The sequence below is a fragment of the Rattus norvegicus genome, chromosome 7 (assembly GCF_021556685.1).
Source record: "Rattus norvegicus strain SHRSP/BbbUtx chromosome 7, alternate assembly SHRSP_T2T, whole genome shotgun sequence".
Lineage (NCBI taxonomy): Eukaryota > Metazoa > Chordata > Mammalia > Rodentia > Muridae > Rattus > Rattus norvegicus.
In genome coordinates, this window is record NC_141540.1 from 132,964,305 (window position 1) to 132,988,458 (window position 24,154).

Genomic DNA, 24,154 nt, shown 5'->3' on the forward strand with positions numbered 1-24,154 from the left:
TTAAATTACCTGAAATGACCATGTCTCTTTTCCTTCCTTCCATCTGGAAAGCTTGGTTAGGGGTCATCCCCTTCACCCTCCTCAAGGAATAGCCAAAGAGAATGGACACTGGGCCTTCATTCTGTCTAAGTTTTCTTTACCCTGGAATGCTGTAGTCCCCTCTCTGCCCTCGCTTTCATTCAAGAATTACTGAAGCCTTCTGAATTCTTTGGGATTTACTGCCTTCATTGTTGAGCTTATGTGGCAGTGTGTCTCTTTTGGTGGCCCCTAGTTCTTGGTTCATTCTAGGTCAAAATATTGTCTCCCTGTCCCCACTCTGTGTGTATATGTGTTCTCTCCCTTTTCAGATAGTTGACATATATAATTCACAATCCTCATTTTAGATAGATGTCATGCATAATTTTTATGGAAGAAGACACAGGAATTCTCATCTTATTTAAAAAGATGGACCAAACCGAAACTCTTACCCATACACTATTGAATCATGTCATTTATAGTTAGTGAGCATTATATCAGTAATTTAAATTCTTTATGTGATAGTACCCTCATATCCTAGTAGAACATTTCAAAGCCATCTAATTTTTTTGTGCTCTTTTAATTTATGTATTTATTTCCTTCAAATTAAAGAACAATGATTTGCTTGCTTTATTTCGTTGTTGTGGGTGTTCTGAGTGCATGCATATCTGTTTACTATGTGTTAACTTGATGCGGTCAGAGGCCAGAAGAAGGTACTGGATTTCCTATAACTAGAGTTACCAATGGTTGTAAGCTGTAGTGTGGGTTCTGTGATTTGAACCTAGGTTTTCTAGAAAAGCAGTCAAGAAAAGTGCTCTTAACTGATGAGCCACCTCTCACTATTTCCAGCTTTTACTCTTTTAAATGAGATGATCTTTATGAGAAGCTGTATCTTTTAAAGGATCACTAAACTAATTGTTTTTGGAAAAAAAAAACTGAGCCATTTTCTAGAAGAGCAGTCAGTGCTCTTAACTCATGACCCATCTCTCTATCCCCAACCTTTGCTATTTTAAATGAGATGATCTTTTATGAGATCTTTATGTCTTTTAATAGATCTTTAAATGAATTTAAAAAAATGTGAGTCCTTTCAATCCTATATTTGTCATCAAAGATCATACACTAGAAGAAAAAGAAAAACATTAAAAGAAAAGATCTGCTGTATAATTTACTTAAAAATTTGTTAGATTGCTAGTAGTATATGAACACGAATATAAGAACTACCCTTGGCATAAGAAAATAGTAGGAATATAGACTGTATTATCGCCAAAGTAATTGGATGGTCAGTGCCTCACACTGCCCTGACATCTGTTCTAGAAGAATCTCCATCAGCCAAGAGCAGATCTTCCTCATATTAACTTAGAAAAAATAAAAAATAAAAAATAAAAAAAGAGACTAGTCTTCAACTTATCTCTCCACCGCACCTGTGTCGCCATCAGTACCTGTACTGCCTTGAAATGCCGGTATATACTCTTGGTTTATTGACTGAAGGCCACCGACATAGTCATGCTTCTCTAAAAGTCAATTGCCCTGCATCATCTACAGTGCTGGGTGAGCGAATGGCTGTTCCAGCATCGTTCTTTAGCCCAAGGCAAGAACTTTTCCCTCTGGTTTTATGAGGGAATCGAGTGTGATGGCATAAGGCTATCAATTGCGTGTGTGTTTGTGTGCACTCATGTGTGTGTTTAAAAAGGTTTTAGGAAGACGTGACTTCACAGCTCTCAGTGACTACAAGAGCATTATGCTTGTGCCTCCAGTGTAGAAACACAAGACAACTAGTTTCAGTGCAGAGGTCTTTGAGTAGTGGATGTGCACTAATTATAGGTACGCACATTTTCACAGGAACCTCCCACAGTAGTATTTCTGAAAATACTATGACGGCATTTTAAAGTGCTAGGACCTCTTTCTTTCTTTCTATTTTTTTTAAATGAATCTGATCATAATTAAATGTACATTTTGTTGTACATTTTTTCAGCTACCATAAACAGTGATGTGTTCTTTGAAGCTTAAATGCTCAGAGGGGGTAAAGAAAAATTTCAGAACCACTGACACACCCAGAATAAAAAGTAATTATGGTCTAGAATATTTAATAGAGGTAACCACATGATCCGCTGCGATTTTTAATAGAAGAAACCCTTTGCACTTCGTCGAAATGACAAGCTCACTATTTTAGAATAATTCTTCTAGGAACTGTGACTGAACGAGGCAGGTAAAATGCTCCTAATTTTTGCTGCCACATGTGAGCCTTTTAGGCATTTGTTTCCTTAATTTTCATTTGTTCTCTTGATGTCTCTGCAATAACGAAGAAGGAAGCAGCTCTGTGCATCATATTGATAATGTGAAATACTTTGCTTCATCCTGCTCTAAGTACGCCCTTACAAATCAACGAAAACAGCAGATTCTGTCGTTTCTGCTCCAAAGAGTCCAGCTTCGACATTCTGCAGCTTGCGGATGTCATTTCGGCTCTGAGAATGTCTTCCCCGAGAGGCTGCAGTCGGGCTGGAGACTTCTGCCTATGATTTAGGTTGTGATTTTATTTGTGGAAATAAACCAATCAGGGCTCTCCGATTGTCTTAGGGATGAGGTGATCAATAGCCCATTACTGGGTAGAGCCCAGGCTACAGGAAGTGCATTGAAGATTCCAATGCATGAATTATGCATGCCCTGCTCATTCTTTAGTCCCTGAACAGAATGACAGGGTTTGTGAAGTCGCCTCAGATAGTTTTTTGCATTAAGCGACTGCAGTGAAATGCTTAATATTTTCAGGCAACAGAAGCAGCATTGACTCCAGCCCGCCAGGTTCGGGGATGTAAATCCACAGCTCACAGCCCAGAATGCTTCATTTGAAAGTATTGCTATGTAGAGAGCCAGCTTTGCAGTCTCCCAACCTGTTCTTTGCAGAAGGTTGTCTGAAGGATGGGAGCGGCTGTGCCTGCCTCTGAGGTCACAGCTTGAGGTCTTTTTAACTTGCCTTCTGCTGCAGAAGAGAGGCTGATTGTGTCATAACTCTCCCTGAGTCTATTCAAAGGGGCAATTTGAAGCAGATATTATACCGAGACCGGCAGATGATTCAACACATACGGTGAGTCCGCGATTTTTCTCTAGGTTAGGTAATTGCAAGGGAGCGGGTGCCGAGTTGGGATAACGATAACGGGGATGCGGTGCTGATGGTATAGAACTCCTAATCCAGCCTCACTTATTATTGGGATAACTGAGAGATGACATTATTTTGTATATCAGACGGTATGGAGGTGAAGTATTTATTTTGCATGCAACGGCTCTTCAAGAACGTGCAGGAACTTAGATGTGTGTGCCTTAGGTGGGTGCTGGCAGACTGGGGAGGGGCAGCCTGGGAGTGAGCTGAATCAGTAAGTGGAAGTCACCTCCTGCTGGAGAAGTTTTAGCAGGGCTGTGGCTGGGCTTGGGCTCAGCTCACATCCCCACCCTGAGGTCGGCATCTCAAATCATACTAAAAGGTGTTCACACCCAAGGTACTGAGTTCCGCTGGACATAAAGGAAAATGCAGCAGTACTCGGTCATACTCAAAAACTGTCTCGCATTTTTTTTTCCTTGCAGATGTAAGTTAAGGGAACGATTTGCAATAGCTTGCCCTTGAGGGAAGACCTTGTCAGAAACAAGACAATTTGACTTTTTCAAAATTGCTTACTTTACCTATGGCCATCCCAAATGTTGCCCCTCCCTCCTGGGGGCCCCTCCCAGAGTTCTTCACCCCATCTTCCCCGCCACCCCTTTGCCTCTGAGAAGGTGTCCTCCCAACCCCCAGGCATCCTGACGTTTACCTGTGCTTTTCTCGTGCTGCCAAGAACACGGTATTCCAAAATGGCAAGATAGACAGAATACTGTAAAATTTACTTGGAAATTACAGTTATTTCTTCCTCCTGTTTTAAAAATTAAGCCTGTGATAGTTGTAGACTTCCCAGTACAAGAAACAAAGAACATAAGAACATTTACGAAAAAAACTCAGCAAACCGAACACATAGTATTATATGACTATATTGGTAAGAGGTTTCTGTCGATTAAAACTATTTGCTAAACATGGCAGTTCATAAGTGCAAGTAAATGTTCAGCACATAAAGTCCTAAGCTTCCTTTTAGAGTATAAAACTGTATCACTGTTCACTGAAGGACTCAAACTGTAAAATCCCTTAAGGATGCTTGTCCAAGTAACTTACACACTATTAGTGAATATATATATATAATTCATAAGTTATAATTTATAAGTCTATAATATGCATGAATCATATCTGTTGAGACTAAACTTTAAAAATATGGCTGTCATCTCTCAGTAACCAAAGTGGAGAAAGACAATTAGTTTTTGGGGTTTTTTTTTTTTTTTTTTTGGTACAATGGGCATCATTTTCCTGAAAAACAAAACCATAACAGTGATAAGCTGCCAGGCAATCCACTTCCCAAGCCTTTGCCAGAGCACAGCCATTCTGCCAGCGTTCCTCCATCGCTTGGGCTTCTGTCAGCAGCCTGGTGTGGCACAGACGGCGTTCACCTTCTGATGTGCTCGGTCTGTAGGACTAATCTAGTCCAGTTACATGAGGGAAATCACGGGTGGAGCTCTCCCTGAGAGGAGGGAAACAGAGAGAGAGGGAAGTGCCTGCCTACTGGGGTCTCCTGACGCTGAGATACCCTACTCAGTTCTCAAACACCTCCTGCCCAAGGTGGTTTCTTTGAATCCAAAGGAAAGCGGAATAGAAAGGCGGAGACAGAAAGTTAGGGATGCTGTTGCCTAAGGATGCGTAGTACATTCTGAGTGGTGGTGAGAATGACGACAGTACTGTGTGTCGCATCTGGCTGAGGGGTGGATGTAGTAGCCAGATATAAAATAAAGTTTGAAAGGAAAAATCGGTAGAATTGGGATTTTCAGCGCATCACGCTTTATGAGGAGCCAATCTTTCAGAATTCTGGATGTAGTTCATTAACGTAAGGTTTGATGACACATTTAAAAATTTTGTTAATACTTCAGGCTGAGGCATCAGGTGGCATGAACATCTCAAAGGGGTAGGCTTGTAAATTTTTCTATAGTGAATACGTATGATACACATATGAAATGGACCCACTCTGTAACAAAGTGGAGTGAAGCGAAGTCCTCGGCCTTCCAACCAGACTCCATGTGTCTTGGAAAGGCCAACAGTGATCAGCTCTTTTCTCACAGTGTCTGTGGGAATAATAAGTTGTTGTCTCTCTCTCTCTCTCTCTCTCTCTCTCTCTCTCTCTCTCTCTCTCTCTCTCTCTCTCGTTTCCCAATCTGTTCTTAGCAAACCTATGCAATTAAGCTTTGTTAGGACAGATGAAAAGCATGTTAGAATAATGCAACATAGCACACACATACAGAAATAATTCAGCTGAGATGGTGGGTGTGGCGGACCACTCGTGGGAGATTAAGAGACACGGCGATCAATATTTGAAGAGGGATATCGTTCCCATTTTCGCAAACATTAACACATATACGTATCGATTAAATACTAGCTTATTTGCCCAGTAAGAAAGTGACCCTTTGGGAGTCCCAGGGATTCTCCTGAGCTCCATCCTAGCAAAAGCCACTGAGCTGTCCCTGTATGAATGATAACCAAGACGGCCAAGGGGAAACTTCACCTCCTTTTATCTCCCACTGATAAAATGACAGAAGTCCCTTCTAAAACATTCCCCCTGAATAGACTATATGAAATATTTTCCATGTATACTATTTTTAAATATTTACTTTTTATTACACTTTAATTATGTGTAACTGAGTGTATGGGGTGTATGTGTGTGTGTGTGTGTGTGTGTGTGTGTGTGTGTATGAGAGAGAGAGAGAGAGAGAGAGAGAGAGAGAGAGAGAGAGAGAGAGAGAGAGAGAGAGAATGTGTGTTCCCAGAAGCCAGAAGTAAGCTTTGGCTGCTGGAGCCGGTATTAGTTATGGATGAGTGTGAGTCACCGGATTCGATGCCAGCAACTGAACTTGGTTGCAGCGGAATAGAAGCAAAGGATCTTCACTGTGAAGCCATCTCTCTAGTCCCCAGAAATGCCATTTGAAATTGACTGAGGTGTCTGGTGCTGTCTGCCCTCAATCCACACGCAGAGGCATGTGCATCTCTGTGAGTTTCGGGCGACATAGAGAGATCCTGTCTCACAAAAACAAAAAGCAAGCCAGCAGAAAAGAGCTAACTGGGGCTTCAGTCTCACAGAAGTAGATTCGTGTCTATTTCACCAACTGACCCTCGTCTTCACTCCTTTTCCTCTCAAGGGCAGCTTAGTGTGATAAGTGCTTACTTAAGGATCTAATGTGGTCTCTGGCTCTGTATAGGCAAAAGAAGAAGACAGGCTTGATGTTCAATGGAATCAAATAAACAAAAGCTCCAGGGCGGAAGTACAACATACTGTCAGCCAAAAGTATTTGGCCAAAATCATGGAAGAACTGAAGACATGTATTGCCAGTTTTGACGTGGATCCTGATAGTAGAATATTCATGAGAAGTATCCATGAAAAGGTTCCGAGCATCTGTTCGGAAGTCAATCCTGAAACAGAGGGCAGGAATGGTAGAGTTGAGCAGGAAGGTGAGGGGCAGGCCACCAAACCTTCCCGCTAGAGTAATGTGTACGGTTCGATCCTGAACGTGCTTAGCGTCAACAACATTGATACTCTCACGGGAGACATTTGCAGCCAAAGAATCTTGGGATCCATACCACATGACTCTCAACAATTCCTTTCTAATGGTCATTGGTGATTTACTCTCTGTGTTCTGAATACTTGACTTTGCTAGGAAACAACTTGAACTCATTTTTCAAGTGCATTCCAACACAGAGTCATTACTTTAACAGTCTCCTTATTCTGGCTCCTATCACTGTCCACCAATCAGTGTCCATCATCAGAAGTAGGCAAGGGGAAAGATAACTAGTCTGTGTTCCAGAGCCGCTGAAATCAAACAAACCTATCTAAAGCTCTTAACCTGAGCTCTGTTTTTCGCTTGAAATACACAGAGCCCCTCACTACCTCTGCCTTCTGATCAGCCTCTATGCATCTGTGTAGATCCTCCTGGTGTGAGGATAACGAATTATGTCTTCAATGACCAATGAGAATCATCTCATTCCCACATCTTCTACCATTTTCAAACCTAAATAATAAACTTGCCCAAAAGCAAATGAGAAAACATCATCTTATAATATGAATTAGAATAACTAGAGTACTAAACACCCATTACTTTAATATGTCTTTTAATACTTTAAAATGCCTTTTAATAAAACTATTATAAATTTTAAGATAAATCCAGAGTGAGCCTCCTATAAACATGAATTTGACTAGCATCAGAGTCACAGTAGATAAAGGGTTAAATAATTTAGAATTATGAACAGACAACAACATATCAGACCCTGAATGTTTCCCTGTGACCTACTCAACCTCCAGTGTGCTTCCCTCTACTACAAGAAGTCAAGCCTTAACTTGTCATGTATGTCAATAATGAGGGAAGATACATGCCTTAGGCAACACAACTACCAAAATATCAAAACTACAATCAGCAGGGCTATCATTATTTATATAATATCTCTGATCTGATAACTGAAGCACATATCCTAACTGAAACTTATTTTGGCAACATTAAGCTTACAGAACTGAACTGGACTTAATCAGTGTAAGGATGTAGTATTAAAGAAAAGGCTGTCTCCAGGGTTGGGGATTTAGCTCAGTGGTAGAGCGCTTGCCTAGGAAGCGCAAGGCCCTGGGTTTGGTCCCCAGCTCCGAAAAAAAGAACCAAAAAAAAAAAAAAAAAAAAGAAAGGAAGAAAAGGCTGTCTCTAATCATTGAATACAGAATTCTGGACAATGAACCATGCACAGTTAACAGATTGTACCACACAAAAGTAAGGTTTCAAGGAACAATATTAAAACCTTAGTCCGTATGAAGTTGAGTCATTCTATTGCTCAACACCCTGTCATTGGATAGCGTTGGACACAGCTCCTAGTTTTAAGGTGTAGAAGAAATCAAATGCTAAATGTGTGCTTGATCTTTAAGAGGCTACACAGTAAGTTGCCATTGTGATTGCACCGGCCCTTTAAGAAGTGAGTGTTTGGTAAACTCATGTGTAACACTTGCCATGATTTGGGTTACAGATAGGTTGCAAAGATGGTTGTTGTGCTGGCAAATGGAAGGGCAGCAAGATAGGTGGCTGGGAGGGAAGCTGGAGGCGGAGCTGTGCTAGAAAGAACATGGCAAATTTAACAGATGGAGGATGATACATCATTTGGCAAAAAAAGGTGCTACAGGAGAACAGGGGAAGCTAGTAAAGCCCTGGATGGATAGGCAGCCAGGAGTGGGCTAAATGGACCATTAATAAAAGAAATAGAACACTACAAGGGCACCAAAGTTCAAGAACAAATAGATAAATATCAAAGAATATAACTACAAAATTCCCCCGTATCTGGGCTTGGGAGAATATTTTCCTTTAAAATGCCTTTTATTATATTTTTTCAAAATGTCTTAAATGAACAAAGATCTTATGTTGGGAAAAATCTTATTGTAAAACTTAAGAGATTCATACCATGGAGGAAATTTGTTCCATAAAATTATCATGGATATAAAATTAACTTTATTCCTTTGTGGTTTTTTTTGTTTGTTTTCTGCAATTCTAGTTTTCTGTCAGCTTTTATTATGTAAATATGTCAAGAACTGGCTGGAAAATAATGCTGAAATGTACTGTCCACAAGGATGAGAAGTTTGATTTCTTTCAAAGGAGGACTATAAGAGAATGGAAAGTGGAAATACAGCATCATCCTTACAAAACACCCTCTTTTCTCTACTAGTAGCACCAATGGCTAATTGTTCGTTAACATAAAGAATATAAATATGCTATTTGTCCTGTTTCTGATGTCAGCTTCACTCACCCATATAATAACCATTATTCTTATGAAATATTTGTACTCACAAGCACTTAGACAGTTAAGTAATATAACCAACTTCCCTTTTATTAATAACCATTGCTACAAATTAATATATAAATGCCATGTTCGGTCATACTTGTAGAAAGAGGCTTTGCTTAACCTAACCATTATAACTGACCTTTAAATATTTTCATGAGTTAAAAAGCTACTCCCATTCTCCGTAGACATGAATTTAGCATGCACACTTTCTCACTTATAAAAACTGAAGCAAATTTCTGAAGCTAAGGAACACTTTATGGAAAACTCCCCAGGAACTCTGGGAGACACGATGGTAGGCATTATGGCAGGCCATGAGGGAAAATAAGGGCAGAGAAAATCTCAGTTCACTCAGAGTCCAGAGAAAGAGAGATAATTGTTTTTCAGTGCCTCAGGTACAATTATGAAATGCAGTGGTCTGTCTGCATTTATGAGTCTTTACTTACGTGAGCCTGAGTGCTTATGTGTATGGATGTGTGCCATGTGTGCCAGTGCATGCTGGTGGCGCCCGTGCACGCGTGTGTGTGCACATGCATGCCTGTGAGCACACATTGGTGTGCAAATGCAGGCACACATGTGCAAATAGAGGCTAGAAGTGAATTATTAGGAGTAGAGCATTCCTTCTACTATGAGATTCTGGGGTTGAACTTGACTCATTGGGCTTGCACAAAAATCAAACACTTTTAGTCTCTGAGCCATCTTGTTGACCCAAAGATATGATAAGGAAGGCCCTCAAACTTCTGTCTTCTGCTTCTATACCCTATCAACATGTGTTACCATGAATCTTTTTAAGATTAAGGACCTCATTAGCTTCTTTACTCAAGCCAGTACCTATTAGGACTTTCCTTCTTCAGTTGCTCTGAGGACAGAAGCATTTCACTCTTGTCATAGACAAGACTAGTCTATTGAAATGGAACAAAAGCAAAGAAAGTTTACTAGGGAACTGCGGCTCTCAGACGGACATCCAGTCTCCAGCACAGTGAGTGTACAATTGCTGTGACTACCATTAGTAATCATCCAAGAAAGCTTTTTCAATATGAAAATTAAAAGGTGCGTAAAGGAGTTTATTCATTATAGTTAATGAGTTAATGATATACTTTGGAGACATGTACTCAGTAAACACAACTTGAAAGCAGCAATGTCATTTTCTGGGCTCAGCACTGAGATACCAAAGCTTCTCTCCTAGGTCCATGTAACTCTTCTAAGTTTCCTTGACATTTTGAGGCACCTTCAAATGACCATGTATGTATCTATCCATGATATTCTGGATCCCTTTTGGTCAACAGTTTATCTTTCTTTCATTGGACAAGACAAAAACAAAAACAAAAGACCTGCTAAGTTAAACTTTATTTTTAACAAGGTATTTTTTTTTCAGTCAGGAAGAAGGCCAGATTATGATTAGAAAATGGGTAGGCCATAAGCAAAATCTAAGTTTGCTCAAATGTGGAAAACTCTCATTATAAATAAGGAAGACAGTGCCATTTGTAGAAATATATCAATTGTATAAGACATCTGGTGTGTGTGTGTGTAAAGAACATGATTAATTAGACATGCCTGACCTATTCACATCAATAAATTACTGGTTCCTCTAAAGTATGTTATTACTAGTAAGAATTCTTTTTAAATGTCTTTCTTCTGGAGTGTTTTTGGAGAGCTCCTTTTCAACTTCCCAACCCCTTTGTCAAAGGTGTTGCTAGCCAGGGATGTCTAACCAGACAAGTCCACTAGGAACATAACAGGCATCACCTTCTTCTGTGTCTTTCCATGCCCTTTCTCTAGCATAGCACCTTGTGTACACTGCAGGTTCTCGATAAATACATGTGGAACAATAGCTCATATCAACTATTTCTGTTACAGTGAATTTTTGGACTTGATTAGCTTAACTCCCACTGCCAATTTACAACACTTTTAGCAACCCAAGATGTTATCAAATATACATGGTAAATTTTGATAAATCGTGGAATGTTTTTCGGTAGTAAACGCCTGATTTCGAAGCTTTGAAATAGTGTGTTGTAAGGATATGGTGATACCTGACTGAGTGCTGTGTAAGACAAGTCAAGAAAGGACTGAGATGTAGCTGGATGGAGCCGACTTCACCTGAACACGTAGCTGGGCTATCCCTGATGCCAGCTTCCCCAAGCCTCAGCTCCAGCATCTGTGGAGACCAACCTCATGGTGCTTCAACATTTTCAGACCTTTGACCACTAGTGATTATTTTATGAAATACTATATTTCAAAGATAAAGTGATGTCAAGTCTAATTCTGGTCACTAGAATAAGTATTGGAGGTTGTTGATATATCGATTAAAAATTAATTTAAAAACATTGGCCTAAAAAACAATAAGATAATTCTGTTCAACAAAAATAGAGTATTTATGTTTAAGAAATGGAGAAATTATGGTTCATGTATTAGTTAACAAATGTTAGAAATTGTCATGGCTAATCTTGACTACATCTGGAACCAATTATCATCCAAGCAGCTGAGCATGCCTGTAAGGGATTTTCTTGTTTGGACTATTCGAGGTGAGAAGACCAGCCCTAAATCTGGACCATACATTTTGGTGACACCACACATTGAAAGGTTAGAGAAGGAAGCATTGGCTGTTTTGCTTGTTTGCTGTCAGTTTCACTGGCACGGTCACCTGTCCTGTTCACAGTGTACTCCTTTGTTGGGATTTGAACATAGACCAATGACAAGGTGTAACATCCAGTCTTATAGATGGAAAACCTACCAGAGTCTTCATTTTTCCTTTGAAAGAAAGCTATTGTATTGTATTAGCCAGAGCACAATGTAAGTCACTCTAACATAAATCACTGTCACACACACACACACACACACACACACACACACACACACACACCCCACACACACACCCCACACACACCCCACACACACCCCACACACACCCCACACACACACACACACCCCCACACACACACACAAATAATCAATTCTTTTCCTTTGAAGAATCCTGAAAATCCCAAGGATAAACATAATAAGATATTACTAGTCATCACGATTTCAGTCTATCTTAGAACACCATCACTCTGCCCGTTTCTGGACCCCTAGCATTTACGCGTTGCCTGTATGTTGTCAAGTATTGCAAGCTAATTAGAGGTAAATGGCTGACAAGCTAAGCAAAAATATAGATGGAAACCGTGTCTCACTTGGTCCTCCTTTGAATGGCCTGAGACTGTGCTTGGTGATCAAGCCCAGGGTTGGCATTCACGAGGCTGAGATAAGAGGGTTCTGCACTGGATTCCAGTCTGAGTTTCTTAGAGACTTTAGACCTGCTTGGGCCACATAGAAAAGACTAATAAGAAGAAAAGGGAAATAGCTTTCACATTTATCGAAAATGTCCAGTTCATGGAGAGTTCTTGAGAGTAGAGCTAAACAGAACTACTAATATCGAACCCTGAGAAGAGTGATTCTTTGTGCCAGAATACTCAGCTAATGGAAGAAGCGTGGCTTGATATTTGCCTAGATATATTTGGATGAGACCTTTACAGGAGAGCATCAGTGCCAAACAGTGTTATTTTTAATTAAGCCGTATTTTAACCATTTTGCTGGGATAAAATAAAGTTCTTTGGCATAATAATTATTTTAAAGATTTTTAATGAAAGAAAACCCTCTGTATCATTTTTGCTATGTTCTCTGCTTCTGCAATGCCTACCTCTCACGTAAATAATATAAGTATCGTTAGGTGAAACCTTTATTTATTTTCGATTGGACTGAAATAGCTGGCTCTTGCAGTGATGGGAAGCTATTTCTGGTTAACCCAAAGTCAAACAACTAAGAATCCAGCAGTCTGGCCTTCATGGGCAGGAGATGATATTGCATTTCTGATTCACGTTTGTTTGTTTTGATGGCCAATATCTGAGCATGTATGCTGAAGTAGATAATAGCATAGAAATTATATTTAAAAACACGATAACCTCAAACTTTTTGAGTCTCACTACACAGCCCTGGCTCTCCTGGGACCCACTCTATAGACCAAGCTGGCTTCGAACTCACAGAGATCTTCTTGCCTCTGCCTCTGGTGAGGTGGGATTAAAGGCGTGCACCATCCTATCCAACCTTTCGTTTGGTTTTGAGGCTCTTTGCGTAATTACCTTCTGAGTTTAAGAGAAAAATGTTATTTAATGAATTAGCTTTGCTTCTTGAAATTATTTACTTCTAGAAGTTCTTAAGAGAGATCCTTGAGAGAAAAATCATTTCTCTATGACCGACCCCTGAAGACTCCTTAGATCTCAAGCACAGATGGGCGTTTCTGGGAGAATGGCGTCCGAGCATTGAGGAGGACATCGGTACTTGCTAAAATTTTCATAATGTTGTGCTTTAGACATAACTACCATTTGAGTTTTTGAAGTTTGAAATGTTTCTTTTTTTGCCTGGGATAACGTAGCTTCAGTACACATAGCTTTTCCACATCCCATTGTTTTTGAACAGGGTGCTATCACTTTGAATCTTTCTGTCATAAAATAGGACATTGCTGCTGGGATGCTATGCAGTTTGTGCTTAGCAGGCAGTGGTTTGCCTAAGTTGATTTGTCTGTGTTTGTGTCAAATCCCCTTGGGGAGTCTAATAATGATGTAAGTGGGGGATCCACCAATGGGGAGCTCAGGCAGAACTATCAGGGAGCTCCTCTGGTCCCAGAGCATCTTCACACACCTTTGCAAGAATCAGGATAACACTTTTCTCATACACCTTTTTGATTTTCTCTTCTCTCTTGTTCCAATTGATTTTTTTTCCCAGAGAAATTTGGATGGAAGTCCTAGATTAAAATATTTGTATACATGTGTGCATGCATGTACACACATATGTATGCTTTCAGTCACATTTAATAAAGAGAAGGCTCTCGGGGCAAAATTAAGAAGAGACTCACACACAGTGGAAGATTTCTGGGACAATCGTTTCTCCATCACACTCAGCCTCTCATGGGCTCATTTAGGGTAGATAACATTACAGCTCCAACGTTGTAATATATACTTTATTTTCCCCTTATGATTCATTGGGCTTCTCAGCTGGCTGAGATGAAGTGTACTTTCGTCACCTTTTGATTCCCGAAGAGAGTGAGTCAGAGACGTCCGCTTCATGAGTATCAGAAGGTTGACCCACGAAGCTTGTTTCTTCTTGGTCTGCTCAGTCTTGAACTCTTTACAGTACATGCTGTGACTGTAGCTTCCAAGCCTTTATTCTAAAAATCAGATTGATATCTTCCATTATCTAAAAGTGTTTATTAGAGTATCAAGAGATGAATGTATTGTCTTTCTAGTATTCTCAATTCCAAATGACACATTGCCCCATTAAAGGATAACTAAAAGATGACATCATCCCCCTACTTCTCCCTCCAGCCCCTCCTATGTCGTCTTGAAATTTTGTGACCTCTTTTTCTTTAATCTTACTGATATTTGTGTGTGTGTGTGTGTGTGTGAATAAATATAAGTATATAGCCCACTGAGATCAAGAGCTGCAGGGACACCTGCTGAGGAGGAGGGGACATCATAACTGGTTATCCATTGCTAAGAGCCAACCCTAAACACTTGTGTATACATTTCCCTCATTTTAATGATTTCACTATTAAAACTCTATGAAAATGACCCCCACTTTTTTTTTATTAACTTGAGTATTTCTTATATACATTTCAAGTGTTATTCCCTTTCCAGGTTTCCGGACAAACATCCCCCTCCCCCCTCCCCCTTCCTTATGGGTGTTCCCCTCCCAACCCTCCCCCCATTGTCGCCCTCCCCCCATAGTCTAGTTCACTGGGGGTTCAGTCTTAGCAGGACCCAGGGCTTCCCCTTCCACTGGTGCTCTTACTAGGATATTCATTGCTACCTATGGGGTCAGAGTCCAGGGTCAGTCCATGTATAGTCTTTAGGTAGTGGCTTAGTCCCTGGAAGCTCTGGTTGCTTGACATTGTTGTACTTTTGGGGTCTCGAGCACCTTAAAGCTCTTCCAGTTCTTTCTCTGATTCCTTCAACGGGGGTCCTATTCCCAGTTCAGTGGTTTGCTGCTGGCATTCGCCTCTGTATTTGCTGTATTCTGGCTGTGTCTCTCAGGAGCGATCTACATCCGGCTCCTGTCTGACCCCCACTTTTTAACAAGATCTGAAACCTTGTTAAAGATGGGGCAAAGAATGCCTCACAACCCTGAGGCAACACAAACTTTTCATAATTCCCCCTGGCACCCAGGAACATTTTGCATGCTCCATCCTTGTCCTTGATTTGGGAGGGAAAAAAAAAAAAACCTCTTTACTTTTGTAGAGAAACCTTATATAGAGCTCTCTCGTTGCTTCTATTTTTACACGTCCCAAAGCACTGATAATCTTTTATTAATTTTCATATTCTTATAAATCTATTTTTAAGTCACTTGGTTTTCTGCAGAAAGTGTTCTTCCTTGTAGTTTTTTTTTTCCTAAAAATTCAAGCTAAGGCCTGTTAGATTTTCAATGTCTTACTGAATATGGAATTTTCTTTCCTTAATGACTTGGTGGAGTATGTATTTTCCACGGTGTTAACATAAACATCACTAGTCTCCAAGTTAGTCATATTCTCGAACACCTCACAGTTATTACTTTCTATATAATGGGCGAAACATGTAAAATTGATGCTCAATTAAAATTAATTCTAAATTAATTCACCTGAACTTAATCTTTTCTATCAGGGCCATCCAAAACTGGCCAGTACAATCAAGGTGTACAAACATTAAATTTGAGAAATAATTGATCCTAAAGTGAGAGGGAAATTGGAAATAATCTTCTAAAGGATTATGTTCCACGAACTGTAGTTGGCAAGATTTCAAAATTCAAATTGACATTGGAAGAATGGCTCTATTGGTGGAAAAACCAAAATGTTGACTAGGAAACTGAATGCCGTTCCTCGATGAGTGGACCTAGCCAAGATACCAAATGTTACTGAAAGTCTCGGTTAAGAATCTAAGGCAAGGTATAGGTAGTCTGGGATGTGGAAAACAGTTCAACAGTAAATGAAACAGGCATCCCGTCTAAGGTTATTCTGGTCTCATTTCATGTACCCCACACAGATTTACTGACACTCATTCTGTGTGAGACAGTGGACTGAGCTGGAGCCCAGTGGCTTACAAAATTCATGCAGACCCTTTTTTTTTTCTATAGCATGAGGGTCTACTGGGAAACATAGGCAAGCAAATAGGTAATGGCCATGAAGGGTGACAGGAGTAGCTTCTACTCCCTTTGCAGCTTTCCGCACTGCCTCTCCCATTTCTTCGGCCACTTTGAGTTCAAGTGGCAGGGATGTCTTCTACACCCTTGGGGAGAGATGACAGTGGCTTAGACTGCTAGCTTACAAGCCTTTCCCCCATGAACATCACTGTACGACTTGCATTTGTCACCACTGTGACAAATAGTCCACATCAAACTCCAGGGAAAGAATTCATAAGCTTCAGTACATCTGGGAGGGGAGGACAGGGCACAGCTGTGGCCCGGTAGAGGAGCTCACATCAAAGGGGCCAGGAAGCAAAGAGAGTGAGTGTGTTCTCAAGCTTTTTCCTTTCTCCCTTTGTTTTCTGTCCCTCACTGGGTGAGACAGGATGGTGTGACAGGATAGCCACGCTCAGGGTGGTTCTTCTGCTATCCAGAGATCCTCTCAGAGACACACTTAGCAGCAAGCTTTACTAACCAATTGGATTGGGTGTTGCTCGACCTAATCAAGTAGATAGATGAACCATCAACCTCCAAAAGAAGTTTCTAAAATTATACTTCCTCTCACGTACTTAAGAACCGACATAGATATTCTTCATAGATTTTAAAGTGGTTGCAAAAATGTAGTTTTCAACATATTGTACATTGTGACCTTTTGAAATAAATCTGTTTTCTCATTTAAATACATCAATTACACTCTGAGTAATGATTTGATGCTTCTTTTAATTCATTTAAAAAACTAGAAGTAGCTCTTGCAGATTTACTAATTTTATATAATTTTATTCTTTTTTAATTTTTATTTTATTCCATAGAATTCTGTCATGTCTTTTTCTCAAATATATTAACTTCATGTTATTTGGTTAACAAGTTCTTAGCACTCAATGTTTCAATAGTCATGTGTCTTAGGATACAGCTTTCCAATAAATTTTTATACAACTGACTGAAACTATATGACATCACTCCAAGTTCTAGGAAAACTGTTAATAAAGGAAGTTGTATAACTTTATGGGTAACATATTACTTATGTGGCAGAGGGACCTTTGATGTTGTAATTAATTCCTCTGCCTTTTAAAGAGCATTACTTACTGCCAAAATTAGATAGGGCTTGTTGCTTATCCTGTTTTTGAGTTTTTATTTATTTTTTTATTTATTAACTAGTAAAAGTGGTAAAGAGTCATGGATAACATTTATTTGAACTTCTAATTACATGGGGAAAATTACCTTAGCCTCAAAAACGTGTTTATTAATTATGCTGAATACAAAGGAACTAAAACTGACATAGGCTATGCCCTTTCAGTGGTCCTCATTCATTTTCTCAGCAGTGGAAGTGGTGACCTCAACTATCTTAGTATTTAGCGCCTCTATGGGATTTCTATGCTGAGTCATTCTTCTTAAAATTATCTAAAAGGAAATATGGCCTCCTTTGTTAAATGAGAGGAAAGTTACCAGGAAAGGGTGGATTAAAACTACATCTTGCAACTATTCCAAAAGTGTCATCACACGCTTGAGAGGATTTCTGTACCCTCAGGATCATGCATAAAGCATTTTGCAAACATGTAACATTAAAGAAGTGACAATAATTAAGGAGAACATTAGAAAGAAAAAGGAATACCTCTAAGCTGGAGGTTTAGTAATTCTGTTTAGGTTGGGAACCTGTGTAAAAGTTCTAGAATTCGAGAAGAGGAAGAGGGTTCATCTATATGGTGGAAGAGAGCTGAGTAGCAAAGCACTGAGCCATCTGCTGGGTGGATGCAAATGTTTCTAAGAGCTTACCTGCCAAGGTACACAGTTCATGCTGCAGTCATCACCCATCCATCAGGGTAAGGACTGAAAACAGCTGACGGTTTAGGATGATTTTAGGAGCTGTGCTTTTGAGGAACTCAGGTTGTGGGCAGATCAGATAAAAGCAACGTAAAAGATCGGTTGCAGCTGGGATCGGGGTTGAGCATAAAGAGCGAAGGCTACAGCTTTCTCCTCGTCGTTACTCTGTTGATGTTGGTGAGGTTTTCTCTCTGAGGTTTTCTGTTTGATATTCTAGGTTTTGATTTCGAATTTTATTTCAGTGTGTGTTTTCTTTAGTGATTCAGTCTCCACATTAATACCTTGAAGCATTTCCATTATTTCACCCACGATTTCTGTGTGATTTCACGGTCTTCATCAAGCCATCTCTTCACAACCTCTTTAAGGGGCTTCGGAATATTCATAACTGTCAATTTGAGTCCCTTTTTTGTGCTTAGGTAAATTGTATTTCTCAGAGATTTTTGTAATAAGGTTACTGACTTCGAGAAAAGGCATATTTTCTTGCTGTTCATGTTTGTGCCTTTCCACTGCTATCTAGGCATATGGAATTATGATACTTCAGGTATTTCTTGGAATAGATATTTGTTCTTTTTTTCCATTGGTTATTGTTGCCCACTGTGGATCATAGTCAATTTTAGTGTCTACGAGGTCTCTGTTAGTGAATACTTCTCTAGTTTGATGGGTGACAGAAAGGAATGCAGATGGGATAGGAGGAAACATTGACAGGAACAGCAGTAAGTAGCTATAAGGTCATGGTTCTAGACTAAGAGGTGGAGTTCAAAGGAGTGACATACGTTGAGAGGTGGGGTTCCTGCAGGCAGGCTGTCATAAGACTAATTATGGAGAGACTGGAAAAGGGGGACAGAAAAGATAGTGCAAATTACCGACACTGAGCACAGTGTGCCCACTAAGGGTCCCTGGTAGTTTCTGCAAATTGGCACTGACACAAAGGAATGGAGATAGACTAGAAGGAAAGGCTGAGAGGGTGGGCAGGAAAGAAATACGGAAACATGTAGGCTTAAATTTTTCTCCACCTTACTTTTAATGATGGTTCTTACATGTTTTACCCTCCCCACCAGAGGTTGTGGCAAAGAAAGGATACAAGGAAATGGACCTGTTCAGAAATGGTTCTTTGGAACAAATCCCATCAGTGTTGTCAGGAAATCAGCAGGTCCGTTTATAGGTCAGCAACAACAACTCGATTCACTTGCAAATACTTCATGAACATATCAGCAATCCAGTTCACAGATCAGCAGTGATGGCATGACCTAGCAGGATTAGTCAGGCCTCAGCTGAATCAGCATGAGTCAGCAGGAGGAACTAGGACCATCAGGGAGGCCAGGAGAAGTTCTAGACTTGTGCCTCTTTCAGAGAAGATCAAGGAAGACAGGAGACCAAGAAGCATGGCAAAGCTAGCTCTATAAGCAAGGCCCTCTCACAGTCCATTGAGTCATATTTATACTCCCTCCAAACATCATATGTCCTCTACAGGTCTTGCCTCAGCAGGTGAGCCTGTTTTAGCAAAATTCCATATCATTCTGCATCAGCTGGCATCACTCTGCCATTGACTTGAGTTTGAGGAAGTGGCAAGAAACCACTGACATGACAAGTTTTGTTTGTTTGTTTGTTTGTTTTTGGTGTGTGTGTGTGTGTGTGTGTGTGTGTGTGTGTTTCTCTCTATGGAGTCCTGACACTTGGAACTCAACAATACATTTAAGACAGACCAATACATGTGTGTCATTAGCAAAGAATCCTTCATCAGGTGTCCTCTTTCATGAGTTCTTTCGTGTGCTTGCTTTAGCAAACTATCCTTTCACCTGTGTCTGCTTCAGGGAAACACTTCATATATTTGACCCAGCAAAACACTATCTGACACAACTGACTTTCTAAAGAACCCTTAAGTTTCCATTCTAGGACCCTCATTACACGCAAGAGGTAGAGTACCTAAGGAATAGAGGAAGGGTCAACTATATGATTGTGTATGTAAAGGACCCTCAAAACTCCACCTGAAGCTTCAGCTAACAAACACACTCAACAAAGTAGCAGGATACAAATTAATTAGTAAAAATCAGACTTCCTAGATACAAAGAGCAACCAGTGGAAAATAAATCAATAAACCAGTATTTTTTTTTACAATAGCCACAGAAAAAGATATCTTGGACTAACTTAATCAAGAAAACAAAGAAAGAAATTTAGAAGATATTTAAACATATTTGATGATAGAATCTGAACACGGAAAGATCACCCATGTTCATGGACCAGTAGGTTTAATATTGTGAAAAAAATCTACAGTGAAACCCCCTCTTTCAAAATCTAATAATTCTTCATAGAAATTGAACAAAAACATCTATATGGAATCACAAAATAATCCAGGATAGCTAAACTAACTCTGAACAATAAAAGAACAACTGGAGGCATTACCATGCCAGTTTTCTTTTTTTTTCTTTCTTTTTATTTATTTTTTTTAGATATATTTCTTCACCTATATTTCAAATGTTATTCCCTTTCCCGGTTTCCTGTCTATAAGCCCCCATCCCCCCTCTCCCATATGGGTGTTCCCCCATCCACCCCCTTCCCCCCACCCCAACATTCCATTGCACTGGGGGTCCAACCTTGGCAGGACCAAGGGCTTCCCCTTCCACTGGTGCCCTAACAAGGCTATTCTCTGCTACCTATGCAGTTGGAGCCCTAGGTCAGTCCATGTATAGTCTTTGGGTAGTGGTTTAGTCCCTGGAAACTCTGGTTGGTTGGCATTGTTGTTTTTATGGGATTGCAAGCTCTTTCAACTCTTTCAATCCTTCCTCTGATTATCCCAAAAGGGGTCCTGTTCTCAGTTCAGTGGTTTGTTAGTAGCATTACCTCTGTATTGGACATGCTCTGGATGTATCTCTCAGGAGAGATATATATCCGGTCCCTTTCAGCATGCACTTTTAGCTTCATCAAGCTTATCTAGTTTGGGTGGAGATATATATATATATATATATATATACCACATGGGCCATCTGTGGGGCAGATTCTTCAGTCGCTTCCATATCCTGACATGCCAGGTTTCAAGTTGTATTAGAGATACTCTTACAAGCCACTGTTCAAATTTCAAAATACCCATAAGAGATGGAAGCATGGGAAATCTCATGATCTCAATTAATGACCTCAGACCAGATGCCTGCAATGCTCAGTGGCCACCCCCGAACTAGAGTGAAAAGTATTATGTAATGATTAGAACTGACAGTATTAGAAATAGAAAAGTAGTAGCCTATGACCTATGATGTCATTTTGGCTATTACTAATTCATCAGTATTTTTACAGGCTTACAGAACAATTACAGTTTGTTCCTGGAACCTTTGTAAGCCATATTCTGCAATCTGGGAGCCACCCGACATCAGAGAGTTACCATGAGACATGAAAGCATAGATTTGGGTTTAATTAGTATCAGTATAGCTGAGAATTGACATTACAGTAAGGCTCAGTAACTGTAAAATCCACAGAGGGCTATTTGTGGATACCCAAAACACAAAAGGTCCTTCCTTAGCATCTCTCTCTCTCTCTCTCCCCCTCAATTCCTTGGACACATCTCTTACCCTATGCTTCAATTTCCTGGAGCCTTTTCTTTGTTCCTGGGATGCTTCTGAATGCCCCTGTCTGATCCTCGGCTTGGCTCCTTTGAGATTCTCTCTGGCATGCACGCAATTCTGTTTCTTTCACCCAGTCCGCTCATCCCTCATTGCTGGATTTTGATCATCATATCTTCAGATTGTAAATTCCCCACACTGAGCGGCCAAGTACAGTTGTTGTTGTTGTTGTTGTTGTTGTTGCTTTGTTGTTTTTTTTTCTTTGTTTTCTTCAAGCACGAACTGGAATAACCAGATGGTGCAAAAACAGAGTTACCAAATGAATAACGCGTCCTCTACTTACTTTTCTTGCATAGCTAAAGATCACTTACGATTTAGACGTTTCCTTTTCATTCTATACTTTTTCATTTTTTCTACAACTTCAGGCTTCTTTAAAAATGGATAAATCTAAGATACATAGAAATATTTGACAAATAATAACCTATGGTAACTGTGAATAAAGTGGCACATTGATGACTGATTCAAAGTTCACAATAAAAACAAATGCTATAGCTACGTAAGTGATTGTAAGACTTAGACCAAGGGCTTTGGAATAAACACTCAACTGACAGGATACTAAATCCATCGCTGCATTCCATTGCATAGAGTTCATGATGATCCTCTGTTCTTCAGCACGGACCAAAGTCTATCCACAGAAGAGTAGTGTAGGCTGTGCAGAAGGCAAGCTGACATTGTGCTGTATCGATAATTCTGTGATAGGCTTCCCTTTTATGTTGCTGTCATGGTTTGCAAACTAAACACAAATTAACTCTAACAACCATCAATTACTTTGTCTCTGAGTGAAAGTGTTGGAATGGCAATTATTTTGACTCGTAAATGTAAATAATATACTTTGAATACAATAATTTTTTCCCCAAAGAAAATGTCCATGTTCTCTGGAATTATTAAGGGAATAGAACAAAGATAAGCATAACATCAGCGAGTAGTTGAAAAAGTGTATTGTAACAAAAATATCCTTCTGTAGGGACAGTGGCATTCATCGGAACTGTGTGGCTATAGCCAAGGCATTCTACTGAAGGGAAGGTACCTTTTATTTTACTGTGTGTGATTGTAATAAAGGCATTTTAGTGTAGGGCTTTCGCTGCTCACTGGAAATGTGAGTGGTTGTAACAATGGCAATTGTGTTGTACTACAGGTTTGGTGTAGTTCAATGAAACTGTGTGTGATTGTAACAAAAGCATTGTACTATATAGGCTTTGTTGTTCATTGGAACTGTGGTATTAAGAAAGGCACTCAACTTTAGGGTAAATGCTATTCATTGCAAATGTGCAAGGTTGTAGGAACAGATTTATACAGATCTATCGGTGCAATTCACTGGAAATATGTCTGGCTGTACACCATTCTACTGTAAGACAGTCCTGTTCATTGGAACCACACTTAGTTGCATCAAAGAAACTCCACTGTAAAGAGAGTGCCATTTTTTTTATAGCACAACTATCTTTGTGAACTCTTACATTGAAGTATAACCCAATTTGTGCATTAACTCAAATTTCAAACTGAAACCAGTGATTCTAATCATAGGTTTCCTTTCTTGATATAAAGCTATTATTGGCATGCAATTAAGAAAGAGTTTGTTGCGTGTGCTAAACTTTTTATAAATATGGTCTCCCCACATCCTCTCAGCAACCAGACGAGCACAGTACTGTTATGATTCTTTCTAACATAAGGATGACATTTTGTTGAGAGGTAAGGATTGTTGCCCAACCATAGTTACAGGAAGTCATATAGGCTTTAATCCACCCCATGTTGTAACGCAGTGAAAATGTATAATCACAACTATCTTCCTACAAAAAATAAAATTAAAGTTTACATTTGTGACTGAAAATACATAGTTAAAAATCCATTCTGAAAAATGCTATAAAATATAAGACCGAATATTTTTACACATGCACTTAAAAGGTCATTGTTAATATCTATTTCTGGTAAGTTGGATATGGAAAATACTAAAAATATAGATGTATAATATGACATATAAGTGGAATTCATGCCCCAAGGTTTAATTATAATCTTATATTAGACTCTTTAATTTAGAACTCCAGGATTATGCTTACAATTAAAATACATATATCTTAAAACATGATACAAACTACCCTGGTTTTATTGTTAGAATTTTTTAGTAAAAAAATTTAGTAATTATTCTGTTTCCTCTATATGCTCACATTACATTTTTACTGTTTTAGATTTTCAAAAAGTATTTTTAATTCTATAAATTACTTTGACCTTGATATCTTCCATAGCCTTTATTGTTTTTGTGATATCCATAACTGTCAAAGAATTTTGCTTTATGGGTGCAAGTTTTTAAATATACCAGTATCACTTAAAGGATATATTTATAAATGTACCGAGCACATTTCAAATTTCCTGACTTTTCTTTATTCCTGATAAAATTGAGCTCAGTTTGTAACCTGATAAAAGATATATTGTTTGGTTGTTTTCACAGTTTGGGAAATTTCTTGGCCTAGTTGTTTCCAAAGATCTAGGACATTAATAGACTCAAAATTATCAAAGATCAACCTGGAAAAAAATGTCTAAGTTCATTGTTGCTTGCTACTGATGGCTAAAGATATGGACACTTGTAGAAGTAAGCAAAGAAGAAGTAATCTTTATTAAGAGA

At 39.4% G+C, this 24,154-nt stretch overlaps 1 protein-coding gene across 9 annotated transcripts in view; it reads left to right on the plus strand.

The window, feature by feature from the left end:
- The window catches only part of Cntn1 (contactin 1), a 305,299-nt gene that overhangs the window by 113,436 nt on the left and 167,709 nt on the right, over positions 1-24,154 (plus strand). For 2 of the 9 annotated variants that reach the window (NM_001439870.1, NM_057118.3), the window contains 1 exon segment: positions 2,881-3,094. The gene's annotated coding sequence lies outside the window, so the exon portion shown is untranslated. 9 annotated transcript variants of the gene reach the window in all.